The sequence below is a fragment of the Amblyomma americanum genome, chromosome 6 (genome assembly GCF_052857255.1).
Source record: "Amblyomma americanum isolate KBUSLIRL-KWMA chromosome 6, ASM5285725v1, whole genome shotgun sequence".
Lineage (NCBI taxonomy): Eukaryota > Metazoa > Arthropoda > Arachnida > Ixodida > Ixodidae > Amblyomma > Amblyomma americanum.
Genome location: NC_135502.1, coordinates 6212926 through 6236059, shown reverse-complemented (window position 1 = coordinate 6236059; position 23134 = coordinate 6212926). Strand labels below are relative to the sequence as shown.

General features: G+C 47.5%; 1 protein-coding gene across 21 annotated transcripts in view; it reads left to right on the top strand.

Moving 5' to 3' along the window:
* LOC144136224 (protein turtle homolog B-like) overlaps positions 1 to 23134 on the top strand; it is an 873939-nt gene that overhangs the window by 353259 nt on the left and 497546 nt on the right. For 12 of the 21 annotated variants that reach the window (XM_077668375.1, XM_077668369.1, XM_077668368.1 and 9 more), the window contains one exon: positions 5572 to 5645. The exons of the other annotated variants lie outside the window; for them this stretch is intronic. The gene's annotated coding sequence lies outside the window, so the exon portion shown is untranslated. The remainder of the gene's footprint in view (positions 1 to 5571; positions 5646 to 23134) is intronic. 21 annotated transcript variants of the gene reach the window in all.

Genomic DNA, 23134 nt, shown 5'->3' with positions numbered 1-23134 from the left:
CCCGGTCGTTCTTTACAGTGGCTGTACCCACAAGGCATTTTTGATGTTTAAGAAAGTTTGATCAACCGTGTATGCGCGTGCAGCGGCGGAACGGAAAACTGTATTAACTTTCTCCTTCATCTCGTGGAGAGTCGTTGCGCCTGGTATTGTTGTGCTTGTGCAGGAAAAAATATAAAGCTAGGGCGGCGCACCACTATGCTCTTCGACAGCCAGTGCCTTCTTTCCTTTTTTTCACTGGAGTAATTGGGCGTACAAATTACTAAGCAATGCAGCAGATAATTTCTGGAAAGAATAAGTTTGTTTTGGTTTATGGTGTTCAAAAGCGACTCAAATTATGAGGGGCGCAGTATTGAAGAGGTCCAGAAATTTCGATCGCCTCGGGTTCCTTAACGTGCCCTGGCATGGCACATTAGATGGGCCTCTAGCATTTCGCTTCCATTTAAATGCGACTGCCGCGGCCGTTATCGAACCCACGTCTTTCGGGTCAGCATCTGAGCACCATAACCACTATGCCACCGCGGCGGTTTAGTCATCCGTTTTAAATGCAGGACAGCTGCCCTGTGAACAGCGTGACAGAAATTCATCCTCTTTTTGGCGTTAATTCAGCTTCCATTGAATTCTGCTAGTGCATCCTCCTTTTCCCATTCAATCATTTATAGTAGCAGCTGTCAACGGCCAGAACTTCCAGTTCTTCAGTTGTCAGAACTGCTTGTTTATTACCGTAATAGGACACTTGCGTAGATAACTTCTTGCGTAGAGATCTCTCGTATTCTTCCCCTTCTCCCCAGCGCTTCTTTCACTGACTCGTTGTTTATTTAGCAAAACGCGAACAGCCTTAGGCGTACCAAACACTAGGGCCTACACTGCCTATTATGGGTTGTGATAACTGGATGCCTCCCAAGCTACAGGACAGTGTAATCCACTTCTTGAACTCTTTGTTCGCCAACGACAACACGACCCCATTGCGAGGTAGTGAAACCATTATTCGCCTGCGTCCGCGTTACAACAATGTAATCACATGTTGGCAAGCATGCATTCAGGAAGCGGGAAGTTCACGATGGCATTAGAAATATGGCTGTGGTTTACCTCTGGTTAAACTTGGAGTGACGCGATAGCTACAGCTGGCCGAGTGGAACTCGCTCAGTCGAACTGCAAAGTCAGTCTTTCGCCGCTGCGTTTCGCTGGGCGTTCCTCCTTCATCTTCGTCCCTGGGCGTGGATTCACTCTCTCCCCCTCTCCATTCCTCCCCCCTCGGTTTCGCCGGTGCGCCGCGCCGCCGGCAGCTGCCACAGTGGCCGCGGCGCCGCCACGCTGAAGGCTCGAAATGCTAGCGTAATGTAGGCGCGCGGCGCACACACCAGTTCCGTGATCTGACGTCACTCCGCGCATGCGCACAACTGACGAGACGGGCGGCGTCTGCTTCGCCATCGGCGCAGCGGCGAGGCGCGCGGCTCGCACACCAGCTGCGGCCTATGGCGTGACTCCACGCACGCGCACAGCCACGGCTCAGCGCGCAGCCACGCTGACCTCGCGATGTGGCTGGCGTGCTGTAGCTATCGCTACAGTAAAGAATGGTTGCATATTGACTGCTTACACAAGCCATATCAGAACTGCAACTCGGGGGCTGCAGTGACTTCCTCTGTAACTAAACGAAAAGGAACTTGGCATTTTCCTTGACCATGGGCACCATAAAGCCTTCCTGTGGAATTGAGTCTCAACATTTGGTGGACCTTAGTTCCAAAACTGGAGGCGTTGCAAAACGCATTGTGCATCGCAAAAGCATCTACTACCACAGTTTCTTTTCCTTCCACGTGGCATTGATAAAAGCGCGAGTGCACACTCAGAAATCGCAGTGTGCCTTCTTCATGAATGTAATATCGTGAGACAGGAATAGAGAAAGAAGCTGATTCGAAGGCATCGAAGCATGCAAGCTTTTTGTTATAACTCAGCGGCAAGAGACGGACTCATTCAAAGCTGAAAGATTTCAATCTGTGATCTTTACTTTCAGCTTCATTTAGGCATCCGCTTTGGGCAGGACTCGTCGGCTCAGTTCACTATCAATAAATGAAAAAATCTTGTGGCTTGAGCTCTCCTTCGCTATGAAAGAGTGACTTGAGAAAGAACGAAAAGTCGGAGTGGCCGCAGAGGCTTGAGCCGCTTGCTGGGTGGCAGATAGAGAGAAAGCAAACGGTGAATAAATAAACGCCACCGAAAGCGCGCGATTTTAAAACAGGCAGACATGGCCCACTTTTAGACCACGCTTAGCCGTCGACACGATATCGTCATTATGGAGATGAAGCGATCTTGCACAGACGTGAGGGTTTCAGTGCAAAAAACTTTCAGGGTAGAATGATTAATCTTCGGGAAGTAGGCAGACTGCTGGAAAAATTCGGGCTAGATTTATTAGACTCGAGGGTTCGCGTCATCTCATCACAGCTTTCGTGCATCCACGCGTGCGCGTGTGACCTTACTTCGTGAAGCTCTGCTCAGTCTCATGTACCGTATTTTTGTTATTTTGTTGGCAGCCTTGCGCACATGCTTTGCTGTCACATACACAGCTCGGAGTGACTGGCGAGCTGTTGCGATTCTGCGCGTCGTGTTACGAGCTCGGTGTTTTAGAACCGCGATGGTTGGCTGATTTAGATTCTACCTTCATCGCCCGTGGGTAAGCAATAAAACATAGCTCATGAAATCTAGTTGCCTCCACCGACTGAATGAAACTAAGGCGCGAGTGGCTTTGACAGATGTCTGAGCTGGAAAAATGAATAAAAGAGTAGACCCACCTGGAAACGAGCAGGGAGAAACGAGTTTCCAGCGCGAGGGTTCTTGAAGTCTTTCTGCGTGTGCTGTTTTATTCTTAGAGTGCATGGTAATATCTTCCTTGGCAACGAGTCCTTATGCAGAAACTCCGTGGCAAGCCTAATATCGAAGATTGATGCATAATGATGTAGTTGGCTGGCGGCCTGAACGCAGAACATGGCTGCGTGCAGTTCCGGTTTCGTGACAGCCGCAGGTTTTTCCTAAGTGCAGCCAATTTCGTGAAGTTTTTAGAATAAATTAAGTTTGCTGAAACATAGTGAGGAAAGAGTTTTGAGGTGCGCGAGAAAGCTGAATGATTGTTTTTTTTTTATACGCCACTTCGTATCTTGCGTCGAAGAACTCGGAAGAAGTTTATTTAGACGTGGTGTCTGGACGTGAGAACCGCACCGATTCCACTAACCTGAACAATGTTTTAGGCGTTGATCATTTCATATGCATAACATGGACACGTTACCGTGTTAAACATAGGTAAAATTGGTGTTGTTTTTTTTTTAGCCAGCCAACAGTACTTGATTTCGTGCTTGCAGTATTGGACGCACGTATGTAGAAACACTGAAATTGCATGCTCAGTAACGTGTGCAGAAAATACGGTTGTATATAAAACAAAAAAATCCTGTTTAATAGCCGAAACCACAGTGAAGCATATTGAATGGTATAGGCAAGTTTTTACTAATATTAACGCCCTCTGCGTCGTCATTAGCGCCACTTCGTCTTTCTCGCTCTGAAAGCGCAAGCGTTCTTATCTTTCTTTGCAACAGACGGAGGGACGTCTACAGCCACTAGCCTAATCAGCAATATAGTGCCCCTGGTGAATGCGAAGAGCATCCAACGGGCTGCAGCAGCAGGGGTCACAGATGTGCTGAACGGCAAGCTGAGCCAACGTTGTCGTGCTGGCACATATTTACAGCGTTGCTCTCACGCCATTATGTCTTCGACGTACTTGCTAGCTCTGATGCTCCCATTGGTTACGCAGCCCAGAGCCCTTTGGTATCTGTCACTTTTTCTTGCCTCCTCTCTCCATTGCAGTGCAGCTCTGCATTGTTCACGCATTAATCTGTGTTTCATTTAAGACGCTTATTCTCAGCTCCAAGCGCCACGCTATGTTACTCGCGGGCTCGTTGTCCTATGGATAAGGATTTTCTCGTCTGATGTGTAGCGTCGCTTTCTGTGGTCTTCTTAATTTCGCATTATTTTGTACAAATTGTGCTTAACATAGGCGCTGGTAAGTAAGGAAGAAGCCTTGGATCATTACACTGTAGACGAACACAACTAAGTGCCGCACATAAGCTTGATTCGAGCTTGAACAATCTGTTATGACCACTATGTCAAAAACATGCCATGCAGAGAAGCTCTTTCTCTCATAGAGTTCAGTATTTGCTTTTATGACGTCATGAAGCTGAAAGAACGTATACTTCCCTCAAAACTAGGCACCAGTTTTTTGTGCATCGGGCTTCAACATATGCGGGAAGAGCGTTTTACGTAGGCGCCACTTAGGAGTTAACAGGAGTGCGGATCTTCTGCTGCCGCGGGATTTCACGCCATCCAAAAAACACTTCGCCCACACGCTCGTCTTTGATAAGAGGCAGGCGTTCATTCTCTCTGCTATTAATGAACGCCGGAAAAGGCGGTCATTTACCCAAGCTCATGAACTGATTGGTGTCTGAGCACTTGATGGACGCGCGCTGATTGCGATTCTCGCGCAGTACCTCCGGTAGTATCCATTCAGCATTTCTCTCCAAGTGCGTACAATGCACAAGAGGCGTAAATGCGGACTTAGTCTCTAGAAAAGGTTGGGACGAAAAATAAACCTGCACAGTCAGCGTCTGCAATCTGACATCTGGGGCAACGTTTCCGATTATCCGTTTGCCGCTTATATTTTGTTGACGCGTCCTTAATTTTTGTATAATATCGCTACTTAGACGCCATAACTGATGATATCTCATGTCGAACAGCAGTGAATTCTATATGCGTCTAGCCTGCCCCCACGCTGTTTTAATTTGCTCACGTTATTTCTAAGCCTTAAAATAAAAATAAAAAGGAATTAAGCTTCGAATTTAGATGCTGGTGGTCTCAGTCCCGAAGTTAAGTGCGGTGCATGGCTATTTTTACTTATCAGCTGATCAGACCTCAAAGTAAGTTCATTCGGTAACACTGCGAGACCTGCGCAACTCGTAATGATTGCGCACGGCCTTAGTTACGTGACACCTTTATGCAGTCGCATGTAACTTTTTCCTAGTGAACGAAGCACCGCATCATTGCAGTAGACATGGCCTGTGATGCTCATTCGGGGAATGCAATTTTTTTTCAAGCGATGGTGGCCAACTCCAGGCTGAAACCACTCTGCAAGAACCTTGGTGTGCCCACGTTCTACTTGTCTTCACATGCCTCCACATGGACAAGAATAATCACCGGCCCGTGTCATCAGTTGAGCGTCGCGTAGGGCTAGAATACCTCCCTGATCCGTGAATATTCAATGGCGTTCTCGACAAAGTGCGGTTGAAGTGCTCCGCAAATTACGGCCGAGATCCGAGCAGTGTTAGAGAGCGACGCGTGTTACATTGAACTCACGTAGACAGCGAGGACAATGAATGAAAACTGGAGACGAGTGCATGATTCGAGCTGAGGCTAGTGCTCCACGACCGCTTTGAATGAAAAGAACATTGCGAAGTCTTCAGTGCGATTTATTTGCCCTTATGTTACGAAGAAATGCAGTTCTGAACTACAGCCGCCCCTGGTAATGTTTCGTTTCAGGAGACTGGAGAGATTTTCGCCCTAATGCCGGCTTTTCGGATCAGCTCCTGAGAGGGGCCATGAGCGAGTGCGAGGTAAGAGCAGATTTTACTTTCCATGGCGTGCGTCTGAACACTGCGCAAACGGGACTTCGAAATTTTAAGAAGCTTTCCTGCTCTGGTCAGGATTGAATGGCAAGGAGCAAGAAATGGCGATGAGATTCGTGCGGTAATAAGAGCGTCTGATCTTTTCTTCTCTTCGCCTATACTACACTTGCGTTTGGGATTTTCCGTCATTTTCCGAAAGATGCGCCAAAGAATTCCTTGCAGCAGCTTCGTGCTAGCCATTGCTACATTGCATGGTGTCTGAGAATGTCACCGCTCCTTAAATTCCTGGGCTCTGAGGAAGCTGGACATAATAACTTTAATTTAAAGCGAAAAATATCATCAAACCCATTGATGAAATTTGTCCATTTGAGATTCCATGTTTTTTTCGGCGGATCCCGGTTCCTCCATTCGAACGCTCGCTCTCTAACAGGGCGTAAGGGAGGCGTAACGTACGGGCCTGGTAGTCTCGTCTTTATTTCTTTTGTACATCTCTCCATCATAGGCTTTATCGCTGGGAGCACGACGCAGTAAAAGCCAGAAATGTCCTTTAAGTGCACAGCGCCGAACTGCAGAACAGCATGGAAACTGGGATTATGAAGCGGGTAAATGACTGTGAAGTTGGAGACTCGATTCCGAGCGCGAAAAGTGATGCATTTCACGAGAGTCTAAAGATCACAGCATTAAACCGTTTGAGGCAGACAACAGCGGCTAATTTTAATGTCATGCAGCATTGCGTAAATTATAGGCATTCAAGGCGCGCCTTTATCTGCAAGCAAAACTGGGTTGCTAGGTTATGAGGCCCCAACGACGCCAAAACCCGGCGTCGTTAGCGGCTAGGAACCATGGTGTAACAGGGTAAGCAGCGCAGAACCGCCATCAAAGAGTAAAATGGATGGTTACTAGACATTTGCTGTAAACCTGCTGAGCAACTTGCAAATAAACGAATTCTTAAATTAAAACTTTAGGTGTAAGTGGTGTGAGTCAGTTCAGTTCGTCAACACAAATGGGTCCGACAATAGACGTCGAAATATTAGCGCATACCCCTCCACATCAATCGCAAGGGTCGCCTGTTTTTTTTGTTTTTCCTTTTTGCTTGATATCGGTGCAGCACTGCGTGCATAGGCATGCTGTCAGTCACTGTATTCATATTTCAGCCATGCTACATGGTCCATATTTGCTAAGGACACAATGTATGACAATGACGAATTTTAAAAGACAAACCAAAAGCATTACGAGATTCATAGAAAATTCCTTTTTAAAAGGTGGCTCGCTTAAACAAAATCGGCTGCTCTTGGTATGCCAAACCGACCAGAAAAACCCTGAAAGACGGGAAGCTAGAAGCTTGAGTACACTGCGCAATATAAAACGCCGCATTACGGCTCAGTAGAGCTTGCTTTAGCAAGCCGTGGATTCCCGTTTTGAGGAAGAAGATGGACCATGACTGGAGGCGGTTGACGCCTATATAATGCGCATGCCTGCGTAGGAGTGGCGTTGCTCTCTTCCCTGGTTGTTCCCGTGCTGGGCGACCGACGATTCCCCTGGGCACCGCTACACGTGCCGTTTTGCGTCTGCCGCAGAGTGTGATGCCAGTCAGAACGGGCCGGTCGGCGTCAGCCAGAGCCTGCGGCAAGCCGCTCACTGGAGTGCAGGTCTTCGTGCGAGCAAGAGCGAGGGGATGTGCTGAGCAAGGCTGGGTTTGCAAATGAATAAATGAGCAGCACGTATATAGTTAAAGCAGACACTTCTTCCCCATGGGGAGCCAGCTGTGCTTGTTCATTGTACCAGCGCCGGTAGTTGAATGGTCCTTTTGCCGGCTGAGGAAGCTCATGCTGGAATAGTTAATAACCAACAACGGTAACAGCAAAGCGGGACCACTGCAACTCTTCCCTGGTAGTGCGCTCACAGGGGTGGTTATGATTTTCTTCCCTGAGTCTTTTTTGGATGAACGTAGGGTAGCAGGGGACTCAGCTGAGGGCGGCGTAAGTAGCCCTTCTCTATTCCTCGATGTCGTTGTGCTTTTCGGCGCACGCATGTGTATAATTTCTTGAATTTGCTTTAGGACGTTAGGGGGCCCTAAGCTACATTTCCCAAGCGGATAATGCCGACAATGGTTGAGCATCGGTTTTAGATCAGCAACATACCTTATCGGTAAAGACTGATGGCAAGCCAAAGTTTAACAGGGAACATGCGAACATTCATGTTCAATAAACACACGTGTACGAAGACGAGAACAAAAAACAGTAGACGAACGCTAACTTCCGCTAAACTCTTTATTTGGCCTGCACAGAGCTTTTGAAGGAAAAATAGGGTGAAAGGAGTGAGAGTGTTGCATGTGTTGCTACAAGCGTTCGTTTGCGCGCTGATAACACCTGTAACGCCATTCCTCCTTCACACCAAGTTTCTACTTTAAAAAAGCTATGCGCGCCAAATAAACTTGAGTAAAACACGTTTTTGGGCAAGTTGGTAACATTCTTGATTCATATTGCAGCGAAGAAGCACACACACACACAGAGAAGGAACACGCAAAAAACACGGACGAACCAATTGGCTAGAATTTTGTCAGCGGGCTACCCCTTGTCGGTCGTGACTTCTGTTGCAGAAGCTTGCCTGAAAAAAGTGAAGGCACGCACAGAGAACTCCAAGAAGAAAGAAAGGAACATGAACCTGCGACCGGAAGTTGCCCCCTACCTACACAAGGTGTCGCATAACATGAAGAAGGTAGCGAACAGGTATGGGGTGCCGCTCGTTTTTTCGGCGCCGGTGAAGCTGTCAAAGTTGTGCCCTCGTATTTCCGGAAGCGAAACAAGGAGAAGCGGGTGTGGAAAAAAGCACACTACGCCCTATGTGCAATGCGCTTCTGAGGTGGTATACGAGCTGCCACTTTCATGTGGAAAAGTGTACATCGGTCAAACGGGGCGATGTATTAACGACCGGCTAGGGGAGCACCAAAGGAATTTAAAGAACAAAGAGAATGTGCACTTGGTTAGGCACTGCCAGTCATGCGTGACATGTTCGCCACGTTTCGATAGTGTTCGAATCCTAGGCAGAAGCAAGTATAAAACGGCACGTGAACTCCTGGAGGCCTTTCACATAAAGGAAAAAGCAGATTGCTGCATTAGTGATGCATCCGTTTTTTTGTACGCTTCGGAATTCAACCTTTTCGCGGCAATACGATAAGATGTTATTTCGTGGCACGTGTTTTGTTTTGGTTTTCTTTCTGTAGTGCGCAGATGCGTGAGCCATTTTAAGCTTGAATTCTTTTCGCAGTAAGCGCCAAATAAAGCTTTTAGTGGAAGTTACCACTCCCGCATGGCTTTACACTCCTAGTCCGCGTGTGCTTGTTGCGCTATAAACGTTCACATTGATTACTCACGTGCCCGAACTGCCACACTGCTGAGCTAAAGAGCGATGTAGTTGGCTGAATGCTGGCAAGGAAGAGCGGGCCGGCGACATGCAGTGATCAGTTGCAGATCATTTTTTCAAGTTGACCGCATCATTTTCGGGCTGACTAATAAGCGTGGTCAGAATATGTGCCCCAATATTCTGGCCGATATACCATTAAGTGTACATTGAACAAAATATTTTGCACTAAATTATGGCTTTCCCCGTCCTACAATAATTGTTTGATTAAGCTTGGGGTCCTGTGCTGAAGTAGCAGTTCTTTTACCTTTTAAACTTGGCTCGAGTTTTGCGATGTTCAATGCGGGGATCTTTCCCTAGATAAATCTAAGGGGCTTTGGCTGCGTCATTGGAGTGCAGAGACAAGTCGTTTTGGTAGTATGAGCTGGGAAGTGACGCCCGTCAGTACCTCGTGGTTCCCCTGCACTGGCTTCGAAATAGTGGGGCCTACTTACATTAACAATCATTTTCAGTACATGCTTGGATTGGTATGGAACTCTCAGGGATCATTCGGGCACAATTTTGAAATATCTCTCTGGGTGCGAAGCTCGTCTACGTCTTAAAGTCCTGAAATGTGTGAGGAAAATGGTACAGGTGCAGCACAGAATATTCGCAACCTTTGTGTGGCACTCTCAGTGGTAATCGACGCTTCGTGACATGATTTTTTTTTAGAATCCGGTGGGACAGGCCTTGTGCACATGTTTGGCGACCAACTTGTTTCTCCTTTTTGTTTGAAGTCTGCAAATCATCAGCTTTTAGTAGCTGTACTTAAATTCGTGCATTAGTGCCCACTTGCCTCTCTTATTCGCACCGACTTTACAAGCGCACGAAGCAACTCTGTGAGGTGTTCTTAAAGAAGTGAAAGACGCTTTTCATTTCCTCACTGCGCATTTTTCTTTACATAACTTGTGCAGCCTCTCCAGATGACAGATTACTATGGCTGAGCCGCTTTACAGGCACACTTGCCTGGAGTTCCTTGACACCAGTGTATTAAATCGAGTTAAGCAATGAAGTGAAGTAGCAGTCACTGACCATAGTCGAAAAAAGAAAGACAACAAATTCGTTGTTTTTAAACTTCGCACGTTGGCGATGCTCGCCTAGGCAGGACTTTAGTTCATAAAGGTGTTTGTCTATGGTCGATAAATAGCTGCCTGTGCGATCAGCCAGCCATCGATCACTGTTTTGTTTCTCGTCATAATGCTCGGCTCTAGTGGATCATACTACAGCCAACTGTTAAGAAGGACGTTGAAATCAAACCGTCGTCTAATATTTTGGCCTTTTGAGAGAAAAACTCTGCTTCGGCTTTTTAATGTTCGTATGGTGGACCGACATGCTGAGTCACGACGTCCAACGAAGTATCCGTTGAGTGAGCAGTGCGCTTTTCTGCGGGGAATGAATGTGGCTCTGGAAGAGCCGCAGCATTTGACTGGATATTTTTCCTTGACGCACGTGGATGCCTCACAGAGTTTTGATATGCACGTATGTGGTGGAGTGGTGGGTATGGCGGCATCGCAATATGCGGCCCGATTGTCTCAAGCATGAGTCGAATCGGATTTTTCGTCAGTATCTAGTACATCTAATAAAAAATAAAAGCGTAGCCTGGTTGTCTGGAGTGTAGCGCATCCGCTTATTTTCTTTCAAAGGTCATGTGTTCGAATACAGGCGAGTCTACATTTCCCTTCCTTTCTAGATGTTTGTTCGAAACATGCGTTCGAAAAGCGGATTGCACAGAACTACGGCCAGACATCAGCAGTGAGGCGCGTTTTTTTCTTCGAAGTTCTAACTTCGTTTTCTAACCTTTAAAGTGCTTTGGGACTAAATTCGAGCAACGACAGTAAAATAGAAGCTACAAGTTGGTCTGAGATTGGGGTGCCTATGTTGGGCCGCGTAAGTAATATGTCAGGCCCAAGCTCGCCTCGAGCAGATCTGCCAAGATCGCGCCAAGAGTTTTTTGTTTGGAGTGGCTACTTTGGCCCGACTTCGTGGAGGGGCTGTTTGGCCAGTTGCGCTTGCTATTCTCTTGAGAACAAAATCCTGCGATTTAGATCCAGTGGTGTCGTCCAAGTGCTCGATTATATTCAAAGCGTAAGAAACTGAGATTGAGGTGAAATTCAGTGGCTGGGCCTCGCCTCTTCGTTCTCTCGATAAAGCTGCACTTGCCCGAAGAGCCAGAAAGTCGGACCTGTGAGGCAAGGGCTTATTGTATGCCTCTGAACAGAGCACACATGACATGAGAGCGGATTGAGAGTCAGTATCTACAAAAATGAGTTGACAACCGTGTGCAGCAAGAAGGCGAAAATAACGTGCGACCGCGTTATTTGTATTGCACAGTTGGTGCGCACTGCCACACATGGCAGAGCCTAATCGCATGAGAGTTTTTACGTGTTTCTTTCTTCCTAATATAGCCATACGCTTTCCGACGGTTGTTGCTGGCAGTAAAGCAAGTCGTGCTGAGGTTCTCGGGCTGGGCAGCCGAAAGTGCACGCCGACCTGCAAAGTTCTTAAGCACTCGCATGGTGGCCCTCACTTTCCAGGATTAGGTCTCACTTTTGCCCCGTCCATGAGGTATGTTCTCGACGTGCCGCGGAGCGTTCTCCCATTTAGAAATGTGAGATTACACCATTAGGAGCGCTGTAACGTTCTCCGATCCTGCGAAATAGCGGCTCTTTATTTCGGTACTCTGATGTGGTTCCTAGCTGCTCGAAGAGCCGAGGACGAAACCAAGTAAAGTGGTATGGGTTCCTTAATCTATGTACACGCGTGCTTCTTGCCGAGGGATGAGAAAAAGAAAAGACAGAAGCGAGAGAGAGTGAGGAAGTAAACGCGAGCCAAACTTCTGACCAATGCGCTCGTGAGCCGCTGAAATGGCTTCTCTGGTGCAGACAGGATATTCGTTTTATGCTGCGTGACTTTTTGCTCGGTAATTCTGCTATGCCGGGGATATGCGACCGCTGCTCGGAATCTGGCTTCGACAGAGCGAAACGAAAAAAAAAACAATAATATTCCTAAGCCTAATGTTTCTCTAACGGCTTTCCCGAGTATAGGGGATCGGCAAAATTCGGCGGTCGGATGGAAGCTCAGCAGAAGTGCATGCCCTCGAAAGGGTGGTCGTGTGAATTAGTCTTTGCACTACGGACTACAGGCGAAGTTTGTTGTTCGTAGAAAGCATCTCGGGTTGCGAAAAGCAAAGTGCTGTTCGAAATTCATGTTAAGGGGTTTCTGTGAAGCTTTGGAGCCACCAGCCATGGCGAGGCAGTGGTAAAAGTTGTGTTTATCTTCAACGCAAGCCGCTGTTCACGGCTGCGGTCTGTAGAGTCAACCGTGTAGAAAGCTATATTGATTTGTTTTACACGTGCGTGCAAGTTTGTGTGGGGAGGAATTGCGCAGGGTGCTCAAACTTACGTGACCTGGTTTATTACGTTTCCTTCTACATTATGTGCCGAAGAAAATCTGGCACATTTGGTGTTAATCATGATCAGCATTCTTGGACAAAAATTTTAAATATTGGAATATTGCAAGGTACTTTTATGGAAATATTGAAGGTAATCATCCATTTTTGCGATGCGCAGCGAAATCTTGCTTTGAAAGTTTTTCCATTACTCGCAATGAGCAATTAGGACAGCCATAGAAAACTAATGCGGAATGCTTTTTGACCATAGCAGAAATGTTAATAGAAAACAAGTACAAGCCTTCCGACGGTAGATTGGCGGATGAATTGATTATTATACCGAAATATTGCAATCTGTGAAGAAATTTCGCTCGCAAAATCATTCCCATTGAAAAGTACTTTTGTCCAGAATTGTTAGGTATGCAAGAAAAGAATAAAACAAGCTCAAATTTGATCACTTGCTTCGAAAGAGAGACTAACGGCTTTAGTGGTATTTTGCCGGCTTAGAACTTTGTCGAAAACTTATTTTACCTCTTCAGTGCCAGCAACCGGGTTTCTATAAAAAATCAATTCTGGGCAAAAGTGCGCCGGTTGGGCACCAGACGAAGTGGCCGAATTTAAGTAAGACCGAATTGTAGAATTTTTTTTATAGACAATTTTCAGCGCACGTTCAAACCCCGTTGATCTAAACTTAACTCCGGTTGTTTCTCCGCAGCGTTTCTTATAGCTAGGGCGTTACTTTGACGCGTGAAAATACACTAATCGCTAATTGGGGGCATGCATCGCGAAAGTGTTCATCGAGTAACAAGGGAAAAAATTACAGCACCTTTACAGCCTTGTCGAAGCCATTAATAGCGAAGTACGCCTGTAAATAGTGTCACGGAACCAAAGATCGAGACACCGTTAATTCACCGGAAGCATTCCCAGAAAAACTCTCAGGGCGCATGTGCAAAAGCTTAACCTCCTTGTCTTTTTGTGACCTGGGGCCACCTGGTGGCGTTGAATGATTTCGACCCTATGGTCACTGGTCGTTGCTCGCTCGGTGGGGAGGTGGGTGACACCAACCACATAGTGTGGGCCTTCCAGCAGAACACAGCCGTTTCCCCAAACCCCCACCCTACCCGAGAGGATTGGGAGGCGGCCCTGCTTGGCTGCTCGGACCTCCGAGCCCAGCGGGACTTTGTCCAGGGGGCCCAGGCGGCGGCTTCTACCAATGGGGTTCCGTACTAGGGACTCCACGTAGTATGTAAGGAGGCTTCCCACAAGGAAAAAGCCTCCGAGCACCTCTTTGTATATATATCTAATAACTGCTTTTCACCACCAGACCCATTCCCCCTTCCCGAAAAAAAAAAAAAGCTGAAAACCAAGAGGGCGCTACGAGCTAAGTGGAGAGGGTAAAGGAACAACAAACGCAGGGGCAAAATGACAGTAGGGAAAGGGGCAGCGTGCGAAAAAAAAAAAGAAAACCCGGGGAAGCGTTGTCAGTTCCGTGAAAGAGGGCTTCATCCGGAGTACGCGCACTGCTTCAGGCTGGGGTCGACGATGAGTACTCTACCCAGAACCGTCGGGCTGAACTTCATAAGTCACCCGCGTGATGCGACGCAACACTCTGCAGGGGCCAAAGTTTCTCCGACAAGCCTGGGCGACGAACACGGGTCCACCCCCACACTTGGTCATCGGGTTGGTACTCGACGTGCCGCTTTCGTTGGTTGTAGCGGCGTGCATCTGTCCCCTGTTGCCACCTGATGTGCATGCGGGCGAGTTTGCGGGCTTCCTCCGTGTTTTCGTCAAATTCCTCGGCGTGTGGCGTGAGCGATCGGTCGTCGGTAGTGCACCGAAACTTGGCATCCAGCGTTGTGTGCACATCGCGTCCGTAAACGAGGCGAAATGGCGTAAAGTGCGTTATTTCTTGTACGGCCGTATTTTACGCGAATGTCACGTCTGGGAGGATCTCGTCCCAAGTCTTATGCTGCACGTCTATGTATATTGCGAGCATGTCCGCTATGGTTTTGTTGAGTCGCTCGGTGCGCGCGTTTGACTGCGGGTGGTAGGCAGTAGCCTTGCGATGGCTCGTGTGACTCAACTGTGCATGAGCTGCGATGTGAAAGCTCGGTCGGTGATTACGTAGGACGGGGCACCGTGTCGTTAACCAATGCGGTGCATGAAGAACTGCGCGATTTGAGACGATGTGCGACGCGGCACCGCCTTGGTTTCCGCATAGCGTGTTAGATAGTCTGTCGGGACAATTATCCACTTACTGCCGGCCGACGATACACGGAATGGGCCCAGAAGACTCCATGCCGACTTGGTCAAAGGGTGTGCGAGGCGGTGTGACTGGTTGAGGCAAACCAGCGGGCTTTAGGGAGGTGACTTGCGGCGCTGGCATTCACGGCATCCTGGGACGTAGCGTCGGACGATGGCAGCACGTTTTGGCCAATAATAAGCATGGCGCACTTGAGCGAGGGTGCGAGTTAATCCCAAGTGACCGGAGGTGGGCAAAAAGAATGTCGACACGGAGGTTTGACGGCACGACTAGAAGGCAGGCGCGGTCACATTGGCTCGAGTTTTTTTTTTTTTCTTGAACAGAATGTCATTGCGCATGCACACGGAGGAAAGGTTCCGGGAAAACCCTCGGGGTGCGGTAGCAGTGCGGCCCTCCAAATGCTGAATGACAGATCGTAAGTTCATGCAAGCTCGCTGCCTCGCTATTACGTCGGAATCGCTAACCACTTCAAGGAAACGACTGTCATCCTTCGTGCTATCACCAGTGAGCTCGACCTGTTCGCGGGAGAGCGTGCACATGTCGGCATCTACGTGCTTGCATCCAGATTTATACGCAATTGTAAAATCAAATTTTTGGAGGTAGAGGATCCGTCTTCTCAGGCGGCATGATGGGTTCTGGCCAGCCAGCGCAAAGAATGTTGGTCTTTCACGACTTTGAAATGGCGGCCGCAGACGTGGGGCCGAAATTTCATCGCGGCCCACACATCTGCGAGGCACTCCTTTTCTGAAGTAGAGTAGTTGATTTCGGTGCGAGACAGAACGAGACTTGCATACGCAATCACTCGTTCCACGCCATCTTTGTGTTGGACTAGGACAGCACTGAGGCCAATGCTGCTGGCGTCAATGTGGATCTCGGTGCCAGCGTCCTCATCAAAGTGATCAAGAACAGTGCTTGTGTGCAGGCGTCGTCGTAGCTCAGTAAAAGCCTCCTATTTCTTGGTAGTCCTGATGAACGTGGTATTGTCACGTGTTCAACGGGTCAGGAATTCGGCAGTCTTGGAGGAGTCGGCAATAAAGCGACGGTAGTATAGCGCACTGATCGAGGAAGCGTTTGAGCGTCTTCTTTGTAGTAAGAACCGGAAATTCGGCTAGCAAGGGCTGCAGTTTGGCGGGATTGCGTTGAACACCGTCGACGCTCACAACGTCGCCAATGGACTTGAGTTATTCGTAGCGGAAGTTGCATTTTTCCGGCTTGAGCGTTGAATTGGCTGATCGCAGAGTATCTAATGCAGACCGCAGGCATTCAAGGTGGTCGTCAAAGCTTTCAGAAAACACTACCACGTCATCCAGGTAAACTAAAAAAGTTTGCCATTTGAGGCCAGCAAGGACAGTATCCATCCTTCACTGAAACGTCGCCGGAGCTGAACAGAAACCGAAGGGCACCAACTTAAATTCACATAGGCCATCGGGAGTAATGAACGCAGTTTTTTCCCGGTACTGAATCTGCCAGTACACGCTCTTTAAATGAATCGAGGAAAAATATTTGGCACGGCGAACTCTGTCGAGCGAGTCGTCTATGCGGGGTCGTAGATATAAGTCCTTTTTAGTTATGGTGTTGAACTTCCTGTAATCTACGCAAAAGGGCAGTGTTCCATCCTTCTTAACATGAACGACAGGTGACGACCCCGGACTCTGAGATGGTTGAATAACGCCCTCATTAAGCATCTCCTTCACTTGTGTTTTGATTGCTTCGCGTTCTTTAGGTGAAATACGGTACGGATTTTGGCTACACACGGACACAGAACCAAGGATCGAGACACCGTTCACCAGCAGCGTTCCCTGAAAAGCTCACAGGGTGCGTGTGCAAAGCCTTTACCTCCTTGTCTTTTAGCGCTACCAGGGGCCACCTCGCGGCAATAGAAAGACGGTACTCTCTATACATTTGCTATCGTCGAAGCGAAAAGGTTTAGAAATTGAATATAGAGAATTAACGAAAACCCTCACCAGAAATAACTAGCTTCTGTTCAAGGAAAAGCAAAGTGCTTATCCCTGTATTGCACAGTAAACCAAGGGGACAAGTATAGCGATGCTCCCTCTAATTCTGATCGGTACAAATGAGCGAGGTAGCTTATTTATAAATGAGTCCTTGATTTGGCGCTTTACAGGTTGCATATTCTCGGGCTTTTGAATGCAGACGAGCATTTCTGGCAGCGCGCGCTCTTAGAAGGACCAAGACGCTGTTGGGAGCCAATGGCGGTGCTACGTTTACAATTTCATTCCTAACTTATATCTGAGAAGGAAAATGTTTAATTGGCAACAGCTCAGACGTATCAGAAATCTATCCAGCGGTGTAAATAAATGTTATTTGCACCACCCTTGTTTCCTCCCTGATAAAGGTTAATGACATGTGTTGTTCTGCCTTTATCGTCCAGTCGACATAAACAAAGAGACGCCCAAAAGTACAAAAATATATGTACAACCTTTGTGCGTAAAGTTTCGAGACTAATTTATTTTCTTGCCTAGAAATGATTCCCCAAAACAAATGTTGGTGCGTATGTGTGCGTCATTTTTTCGGGCTAACCTGAGCTATTTATGTTAATTGCTGTGGCAGCCGCTAGATGGCACTACATGTAGAAAACTACGTTGTCACTAGTCGTATGCGCATTCTACTGTGGGTGAATGTGGAGAGATGGACGTCCACTTCGAGCAGCGTGTAAACATAAAATTCTGTGTGAAGCTTGGCAAGAAAGCCACACAGACGTATGAGCTCCTTCGTGACGCTTACGACAACGAGACATTATCGCGGGCGAGAGTTTTCGAGTTGCACAAGAGGTTCGTTTCGGGGAGAACGTCGGTGGAAGATGACACAAGATAGGGACGCCTTTCAACCTCACGGGATGAAAACAACGTGACTGGGATCAGGGAAATCGTACAGCAAACCGCACCATTACAGTGCGCATGCTATCAGATGCCCTATACATTAGTAATACAACATTCTACCGAATTTTGCGTGAGAACTTGGGGAAACGAAAGCTGAATGCCAGACTTGTGCCGCACTCCCTCACACAGGACCAGAAGGACACGCGGGCATCAGTGAGCGCTGATTTGCTCTCCGGGGCAGAGAAGGATGCTGCATTCATCGACAGCATCATTGCTGAAGACGATACATGGTGTTTTCAATACGATCCTCAAACAAAGAGGCAGAGCGCCGAATGGCGGTCCACAAGCTCTCCGGCGTCGAGAAAGGTGCGGCGACAGAAGACCAATGCAAAGACCATGCTGATAGTTTTTTTTTCGATTCCAGAGATTTCATACACCACGAGTTCGTCCCACAAGGGCAGATAGTGAATCAGGAGTTTTATATCCGCGTGCTCCAACACATGCGTGATGCACTGCGACGCCTTCACCCTGACTTATGGGCATCTGGACAATGCAGCCTTCTCCACGATAACGCAAGGCCGCACACTTCTCTCAGCGTGACAAAATTTCTCACCAAGCACAGCATTACTGTACTTCCCCATCCGCCATACTCGCCTGACCTCTCCCCATGCGATTTTTTCCTGTTTCCTCTTGTGAAGAGAGCCCTAAAAGGTAGCTGGATGGGGAGCGTGGAGGCCATTCAAGAGGCCACGACAAAGGAGCTTGCAGGCCTGCCAAAAGAAGCGTTTTCCAACTGTTTCCAAGACCTCAATAAGAGTTGGAAGCTGCGTATAGACTGCAATGGAGGCTATTTCGAAGGGGTGTTGCACAAATGATTTCAATGTTAAACGCATATTTTTAATTGAACTCAGTCTCGGAAATTTACGCACAAAGGTAATTGTTAACTCTATACTGCGCCTGTATTGCAACGAGACAACGCAAACCACAGCAATGCCAGAGGAAAGAAAAAAGAAGGCGCAAGCTGAGCTCCCACGGCCCTTATTTTTTCCTACTTCGAAGAGCTCACATCGGCCCCCCACAGCAACGTCGAAGCATTAGGCTGGAACACAAGTAGGGCCGTCTGGCGACGAAACTCAGTGCGGCGCGGAGCGCAGCATTTCTGGCAATCGACCGCGGCGCGCTTGTTTACCGATCTGGTTTCGCACTCGCAAGGTACGCCGGAGAGACGTATACGTTACCGAAAGAGTTGTGAGCATCTCTTCGAATCCTACTGCCCCCGTAACTCGCAACGAACGCAGCTCGTTCGAGTGCACCGGTTGTTTACTCGCCCTGACGATTCTTCGAGCTATACCCGCGTCTCACATTTCACGCAACACCGGCGGCAGCTGGCATAAAATGGTCATTATCCCAGCTAAGACTGACCGAACACTCTTTCTGGAATGCGGGTGCTCGTTCAAGTGCGGAGCGGAGCGAGGCAGGAAAATTTGCTTTATTTGTACCATTCCAGGGGCTTTGCAGCGTCATTTTCAGACCTTGCTGGCCTTCCAGGTCTTTAAGACCCTGTAAACATAACAGTATACTGACGAGCGACTTCAAAGGGGAGAAGCAGGCTAGAGACCAGGCAGTAATCGACTACGGCATAGGCCATAGAAATAGCAGGGGAGGGTTATCAGGAGAGTTCAGAGACAGAAATAAATTACAGATCACGTATACCTCCTTCCGCAAACGGGAGAACAAGAAGTGAACGGGAGACTGCCGCTATGGCGAGACTAAAAATGAAACAAACTCCGTACTGTACGTTCATATTGGCATAGTACAGGATATGGAGGTCTATGGAAGGCCAAAATGCACCGGCTATAGGATGGTAAGGTCTCGCGTTAGAATGAACCTGAATACGGAACGGAGAAACCTAGTGAAATAGAAACCCATCAACGAGTCTGCGGTGAGAGGTAAAGTTAAGGAATTGAGGACCTCTCTCGAAATACTATATTGTGATTTAACCGAGGACGACCACCTTAATGTTCAAGCGGTGAACTATAATCTCAGCGCTATCATTACATAGTGCACAGTAGAAGTAGGCGGTATGATGGTTAGACAAGGTACCGTCAAGCTCCATCAAGAGAAGGAAAATCTGACTAAAAAACATCAAAGCGTGATAGCCTCAAGCCCCGCAGACAGAATAGCGCTCGATGAGCTATCAAAGTTAATCAGTAAGCGCGTGGTAACTGACACAACCCCGTATTATATGGAGAGAATCGAGCGGCTCAAAAGAACGGAGGAAGCCTAAAGATGGGCAAGGGAAAGTTATGCGCAGGCAAATATCAGATGTACATGCTGAGAGACAAGGAGGACAATATCGCTGGCATTATTGATAAGACAGTTAAAGTAACCAAAGAGTTCTACATAAAACTATACAGTAGCCACTGTAATCAGAACGTTAATTAGAGAGGAAGTAGCGAACAGCAATTCGACATCCCGCCGGTAACGAGACGGGGAAAGCTGCTGGTGAAAATCAGGTACCAGCAGATCTGCTGAATGACGGTGGTTGATAGTGCTAGAAGAGCTATGCACCCTGTGACCTTCAACGAACGCTGACTTGAAAAATTGCACACCGATCAACTTATTGTCCATTGCCTGCAAGGTATTTACTAAGGTAATCCTTAGCAGAATCGGGACAGCCGTAGTCTTAGTGAACCAAATGACCAGGCAGGCTTTCGTAAAGGGTACTCGACAGAAGATCGTATTCACACTATCAATCAGGCAATAGAGAAATGCTCAGAATATAACCCTTATATATAGCTTTCATAGGTTAAGAGAACATGTTTGACTCAGTCGAAACCTCAGCAGTCATGCAGGCTTTGCGGAATCAAGGTGTAGACGAGCCTTATGTAAAAATACTGGAAGATATCTATAATGGCTGCACAGCTGCCATAGTCCTCCACAAAGTCAGCAATCAAATTCCAATAAGAAAGTGTGTCAGGCAGGAAGCACGATCTCGCCCATGGTCTTCACCGCCTGTTTGCAGGAGGTAATCATAGGTCTGTATTGGAAGCAGTTGGGGATAAGGGTTAATTGAGAATAACTTAGTTATCTGTAGTTCGCTAACGACATTGCCTTGCTAAGTCATTCAGGTGGTGATATGCAAATCATGCTCCGTCACTTAGACAGGCAAATCAGAACGGTGTGTTTAAAAATTTAAGTGTAGAAAACTAAAGGAATGTTCAACACTCTTGGAGGGGAACAGCAGTGTAAGGTTGGTAGCAAGACGCTGTACGTGTAAGAGCATACGTAAACTTAAGGCACATAGTGACCGCAGATGCGGATCACGCGAGGGAAATAAATAAAAAAAATAAGAATGTGGGTACGTATTTGGCAGGTGCCAATATCCTTCAAGAGAAAAGTATATAACAGCTGTTTCATACGGTACTCACCTATGTTGCAGAAATGTAAAGACTAGCGAAAAGGGTTCAACTTAAACTGAGGGCAACGCAGGGGTCTTTGGAAAGGAAAACGATAGATGTAACATTAAGAGACCGGAAGAGAGCAGAGTGGGTCAGGGAACAAACGCCGGTTAATGATGTCTTATTCGAATCCCAAGAGAAGGCAAGCGCAGCAGGGGGCAGTGAGGTGTGATGAGGGCAGATGAGCTAAACATCTGTGGGGATAATTAAAGTGGCCGGGGTTGATTCGCGAGATATGGAAGAGGCCTTCGTCCTGCAGTGGCCTAGTCAGGAAGATGATGATCAGAAGTGGAACCGTGCTCGACTGTTTGTCACTGAACATTTTCAAAATGTACCCATATCTTCCAGGTTTCCGGGAGGTAGGTGAAAACGAAAGCTCGCGATAGAAACGCTGCCATCTGCAGGCGAGGTGACCGTAGCGTACAGGACGCACGCAAGCCGTGACAGCGTGGTTCCAGCGATATTGCCACGCACTGCTCTCTTTCTTGTTATGCGTCCTCTGCGCTTTAAAAGCTCGAGAGAAAGCTTGTACACACTATGCTATGCTGTGTGTACAAGACACCCTATAGCGTGTCGTGCGCGGCATATTTTAAAAGCTGTTCTGTTCCCCAGTTCTGCGCCCAGTCGGAGTTGTTTTTCCACACAGCGCTGGGAACTGTGCCGAGGCGCGGCTTTTTTTGACACCGAAATCTATTGTTTGCTCAGAGCTTTGCGAAGAAATTGGAATTGCCAACTCCATGCGCTTTTCTCGCCGCCGTCTCTTTGCTTTGTCCTCACGACAGGCGAAAGGAATCGATTTCATCTTGCACGTATGGTCTTGAACCCCAAGGCCTTCCGCTTCTTTCTTTCCAAACCCTGAGGCCCTTCCTTTCTGCCCCTACGTCTCGTTCAGAGCTGTTAGAAGACGCTAAAAAGTTTGGCTGAGGCTCTGGCTGGATAAGCACAGCAGTGCTTATATTTAAGGCTACAGCCTTTTTCCAAGCCGGCGCCTTCGTCGTACGTGTTTGGCAATAATCAAAAAGAGTCAACATGAGGCCCACGAGTATTATTGTCTAGAAAGGCTAGTTTGGCTCTGCGCCCCAATTCTGCAGTCGTTCTTTTTCGCCGACGATTTTCATTGTTTTGTGACTGCTTCCTGCTGGCTGCTACAAAAGACAAGAACCCAAAATCGGGTTCAGTAACGACACTGTGACAAAAATAAAAAGCACCAAAAATGGAATTAGATATATATTAAAACTGTAGCCAGGGTTCCCGACGATAATAATCACTCCAGAAAAATGCTCGAGAACAGTGCAGTAGAAAACAACCATGAGCAGTTTTTACCGTGTAGCATTAGGAACACAAAAATGAAATTTACAGACCAAAAACAGCCCACAGACAAGATACTGAAAACCTGGAAAAATAAAAATAAATAAGAACTTCGAAAAATGATAATCATAATTTGGGTGGGATTAAAACTTTGCTATAAGAACAAAGTTTGGAGCAGTGCAAGGCGCGTATACCTCTGCTGGAAATTCTATTAGTTTATGATAGCAGGGCAAAAATGAAGATTTAGCTAGGTTGCTTTTTTCCCTGAGTTCACGGCTTTTCAATCTGTGACCGCTGCGCTGCTGTGTACTGTCTTGTGTAAAAGTGATATATCACACTCTCGGCTGCATGCCTCGCTGCTCTTGTGGGGCCTTCGGCATTTATGACAAGGTGGAGTGCCACGCATCGAATCAAGCGAACTCTGGATGTAACCGGGCACCTCCTCGTCTTTCTGAGCAGAAGGCGCCGCTAAACAGCGCCGGCGCATTGAAGTCAAATCGAAGCGCTAGTGTTGTACACCATTTTTGCTTCCTGTAGTAAATAAATGAATACGCATGATACGCATGTAGTAGATATATATGAATACACATGATGTTCATACCATTGTAAAAGGCATACGACATGGTATTCATGCAGGCTATATGGAGGTGCCTGCGTAAAAACCAACCAACTGAAAAATGTATTTGACTGATCAAAGAGCTTGACAGTAGCACAATGACAAAAGCTCGTTGCTGCGTCGGAGAAACAGGAAACTTTGAGGTGAACCTAAGTGTGCATGAATCAAGGGCCAGCACTTAACCCATTCTAGTTCAGTGTCG